This window comes from Malurus melanocephalus, unplaced genomic scaffold (genome assembly GCF_030028575.1).
Source record: "Malurus melanocephalus ecotype Western Australia unplaced genomic scaffold, MMel_1.1 scaffold_456, whole genome shotgun sequence".
NCBI lineage: Eukaryota > Metazoa > Chordata > Aves > Passeriformes > Maluridae > Malurus > Malurus melanocephalus.
The window spans coordinates 65,175-70,298 of NW_026623688.1; positions in this window are offsets into that span (position 1 = coordinate 65,175).

A 5,124-nucleotide genomic window follows, 5' to 3' on the forward strand; every position below is an offset into this window, starting at 1 on the left:
AGACTGACAGAATTAATAAGTCAAGAAAGTAGAGGTGATCCTCAGTCAGGTCTCTGAAAAGAACAACGGGATGAATGCCTAAGGGATTGTGGTAAAGTTTTGTGGTGTTTGATGGYGGCGACCATGAAATGCATTTACTTTGTTACACTAATTACAGGCTTGAGGAAATGAAAATGTAATAAAACAATATAAGCATATTGCACAACAGGAAACTGGAGGAGTGGTGGGGAAGAGTGGTTGCTAAAAAGCAACCAYTAAACACTAGACACTAAAAGGCATTTGGATTTCTGATTCTGGAATAGAAGAAGGAAACCTCCATGTTCCAGAGCATATCTTCCCTAAGCTAGCTGGGAAGCCATGCAGTAGCTGCTAATCTTTAAATTGTCTTTTTTATTTCTTTTTGTCTAAACTATTCCAGCTGGGTTTTTCTTTGGAGTTCTCTCCCAATTTAGACATATTTGGTGTGAAAGTTGAAGTGCTGTGTCCTAGTCCAGAGTGGCAAGATAAACATAGGTCATAACATATGGTCTATAGATCATAACTTTTTTTTTTACCTTTGTGTGTAACTGGTCTGGCATTGAAATTCYTCATGTGGTAGGAACAGCAGCACTAATTTTTGGTGATATACTTCAAAGATAAAAAGCGTATAACTTTCRTAAATGCCACAATCAATATTCCTTTGAAAGGTCACTTTGTGTACTGAATAATATTTATATGCATGTGTACATAATTTAATGTTTTTGGTAAGGGCCCTTCAGAAGAATAATTCAAAGGACAGAAGATGATATCTTACTGTGAGAGACTTAAAAAGCTTGATTATGGTTTATAATTGCTYGCACAGGGAGAAAATAACAAGTACTAAATGACTCTAATCTAGTAGTGAAAAAAGTAAAAAACTAATGCTGAGTAAAAACCCTGCAGACTTAAATGAGAAATTAGGCTCAAATGAAAGTGATTAACCACAGCAGCAAGCTACATGCAAAAGAATGGGCCTCTCTTGTTTTTCCTGCATAGAAGCTGGATGGAATGGTCTAATAGCTGTGTCTGAGCTTGAAAGTCATGGATCAATGATTGTTGTATAATAATCCTCACTGCTACTTTTTTTAACTGATTTTCAGACTAATAATGTGTGAGAGTTAAGATGATCAAAATTCCTTTTATAACAGAGATGAGGTCTCCATTTCTCYGAATGTTCTGTGTGCACTGCACGTCTCACTGCCTTCACAAAYTGAAGGGGATGTGAGTTGATATTTRCTGGTGCTGACAGAACAATACAACTCTTATTCCTCATGCAAGCTGCCTCTAGAAATTTTGGGTATTGCTGTGGTTACCTCACAAGTTACACTTTTTGAAAAACATCATCTACTTTTTAAGTTAACAGGAGGCTCTTAATAAATAGGCTGGATTTCTTGTTTTTGACTTATGTATGTACAAGTCAGATGACAAATTCTTGACTGTTTGCACAGGCTCCACTTATCATCAACCAAGAGAACCAAGCTCAAAGGCTAAATCAACWTTTTGAGAGAGAAATGCATCAAGCCCAGGGGAACTGACTCACTCCCTGAAAGCACCTGGCTCCTCCCCTTTGACTCATGTGGATGATTAAACTTATTTGGATGTTTAAACCTTAGATGTCTGAAGTAAAGCATGATGAATCCYGCTCATATTTCTGTTCCAAAACCACCTTTATTGATTCCTTTAAAACATCAGCATGGAACAAAGAAAGGCAGCCTCTTTTTTTGATGTCTTCTGCTCCAAATAATGCTCTAACAGACTTCTTAGCATGTGCATTGATCAGGAGGTTTTCACACTAAGTGTTTGCTTCCAGAGCAAACACTGTTAAACACAGTTCTGTTAAACACAGACACGTGCTTTTGTTTGTAAGCATCATACATCTCAGGATTAGGTAGAATATTGGCTGAGAGTACTTGTACAAGAGCGAATTTCCCTTCCAATTCAGGATATTCTRTGAATCTGTGTTCTATGAGTCTGTGCAGGGACAGGAGCTGAACTTTGATTGTTCTTGCGAGTATCTTCCAGCTCTGGATATTCAATGGTTCTATGAATTTACGGTTRTGCTATAAATGTTGGTTGCTGCTTAAAAGAAAGTTTTGAATTTTGAAGGAAAGCCTAGAGACGGAAAAAAACGCAGATGAATTTCTGTGCATAAATACTTAGAACAATGAGAAATAAAAATTTTCCTCTCTAATCTTGTGTTTGAAATATTAGTATCCAGCCCCCACTAACAACCATTGCATGTTACACAGAAGAAAAATAAAAACCTCCAGTGTACTTACTTAGTTATCCAGAGCTGTTTAAATAACATTATCTATCCTTTGGAATATGTGGAGGAAATCTTTTAACTAGGAAASAGAAAATATGCAGCATTTCTGCTAATGAAAATCTAAGACTTTGTACCTCTGTGGCTCATAACATTTAAGGAATTCACTAACTTTCAAGCACTGTTCTGTTAAGGGAATGGCAATGCAGGTAGATAATTTTGCACTATAGAGAAAAAGAGCCAAAGCAAGGCTGAAGTTTAGCATTGGTGAAATATTCCTCAGAAACTAAGGTTTTCCCAGAAAAATATAGGTTGCAGGAAAACATGTATTGGGAACAGAGTTACTATTTATTTTAAAATAAGTTATTTCCAAATTTCAATAAACRTGTATTTTTAAAGGATGACTTTCTGTCAGGACAGTGTACTAGTCAGCATTTACCCAACACCCAAAAGAAGGTAGTTGAGAGGACCCTAAACCTATACAGGTCCTTCTTTTTCACCTTCTGTAAAAAAATGCAGGAGGAGGTTAAAAATACTCTGCATGCTTCCTTGCTGTTACTTTTTCTTCTCAAGTCCATCAAGGTAAAAGAAAGATGTTTGCATATCTCTATTTCTCCTTTAGCCAAGAGGTSTTAGCACTATTAGAAGYTTYGTTCAGCAGTTCTGAAGCTGCACASYRTYGRTGTCYGCTGGGGTTGATGTGTTTTGGGTGTGTTGGACCCAGATAATGTGACCCTAAGCCTGGTTGTGGCTGTTCCAGCTGTGGTAGAAAGCCACGGAGGAGGGTTAGAGCAGTGTGCCAGATGTGATTTGGTGGCCCTGGGAAGCATCAGGCACTCTGCTCCTAGCCCAGAAGCCTCGTTTGGTTGCCTCGGGTTGTCTCACAGCTCCTTCCTGACTCACGTGAACACCTTTCAAAACAATTGCAGTTGTTAATAGAGTAACAGAATTACTGTAGAATTTAACAATGAATAAACACACTAAGATGAAATCTGTGCTCCCTCCTGTCTTCTGCACTGTGCACACACAGACTGTGAGTGAGCTGATTCGAAATAAATTCACAATGATCAGTGTATGCCAGCAGGAAAGAGCTGACTTCCTTATGCTGCTCCACCACCAGAGCTGTTACTGTCCTTCGCTGCTGAAACCCTGTTCTGCTAATTCCAGTGAAGGGCTGTGTGAGTGGAAATTCTGTTAATCAGCTGGTGCTTGAGGAACAGTGCTGCTGATTAATTATCYCTGCACATCTTTTGTTCTACAACAGGTACATCTAGAGAACAGGCAAAATTTTCAATTATATGCAGGCATTTATTTTTCAAGGAGCTTCTCAGTATTAAAGCATCAGAAAACCCAGCAAAGTGCAATTTATTATTTAGTTTCTTCTCAGCACTTTGTATTTCAGGTCTAGCGAGCAGAACACAACTCTGCATTAGTCCATGCATCTGTGAATGTCTTTTTCCTATTAGGTCTGTGTAAGAGGCATTAAAATTTAAAAAGCCTAAAATTTAAAAAGTATAGTTTAGGACATGCMTCATGATCTATTGCTATCTTTCAGAAGAACAATCAGAATTTTAAGTCCCTGGCCACAATATATTTGGTTAGAATGGAGCGAGCCTTGAAAGATTTACAGCTTTGTTTTAGACAGCTGCTCCCTCAAGTACGAGTCACTGGTCTTTAAGTGAATAGAGTTCAAAATTTTGTCATAGAGTCATATTTGCACATCAGGGCTGCTATGGTTATACATATATTTATTTAAAAAGTGCATCTCTTAAGCTCATGGGTCAAGTGAAAGATCAGGAGATGTCTGGGGTGTGTTGGTTGGCCACCAGGTGCCCATCAGTCCCCTCTTAACTGGGCAGGGGGAGAAAATATGATAAAGGCTCATTTGTGGGAGGAGATGTGGATAGAGRGAGATCACTCAGCAATTACCATCACAATGTTGATTGAAATGGAAAAGAATTGCTTACCATGAAGAGCTCCAGAGGGATGGTTTGAATGCCCCAGAACTTAGGGCAGATGGACGCTGAGTCCATACACAGTGAATGAATGGGAGGAGCAGATCTGACTCACAAATTGTTGGAAATGGTGGGGGGTTTGTGGGTATCATAGATCAAGTCCCYAGTGGGACTTGGCAGCTCCTGTTCAGCTCTGTCTACATCCTTCTCTTAAAACTTAACTGGATATCAGGAAAATATTGGAATTGGAACAGGCTGCCCAGGGAAGTGGTGGAATCGCTGTCCCTGGAAGTGTTCAGAGAATGTGTAGATGTGGTTCTTAGGGACATGGTCTGGAGCTGGGATGGACCTGGCAGTGCTGGGTTGGATTTGGTGACCTTGGAAGTCTTTCCCCTCCTTTCTGGTTTGATGATTCTCACTCTCCTGMCCAGGCCTGTAGGTCAGGGACAGGGTGCCACTCTCCTGCCACCCAGGCAGGTCAGACAGAGCCTGTTTGTGCAAAGCAGGTCTGATGATGTAAGGAAAATCCTGTGAGATCAGCTCTTCTGGTTAGAGCAGAGATTTGTGAGCCCCACAAGAGCTGCTCCAGTGCTCCTTCTTTGAGTGCCTTTTACCAATGCTTCACTGAGATGTGGCAAAATTCCTTTATGGGCAAATCGATCCCCACCTCCTCAGCCTCTGGTTAAGTTCTTTATTTGCCTCTTAGATTTCTAGCAGCTGTGTTAATTTTCACACTGAACTTCCCCCTTTAAGGAGCAAGTAAACCATACTGATGAGGTTCTAATATTCATCCAGAGCCAGGCATTTATTATCTCATTTTCAGTTTCCCRTTGACTCAGTAGGTGGTACAGCTTTTGATTCATATTTGGGCTTTTGATTCATATTTGG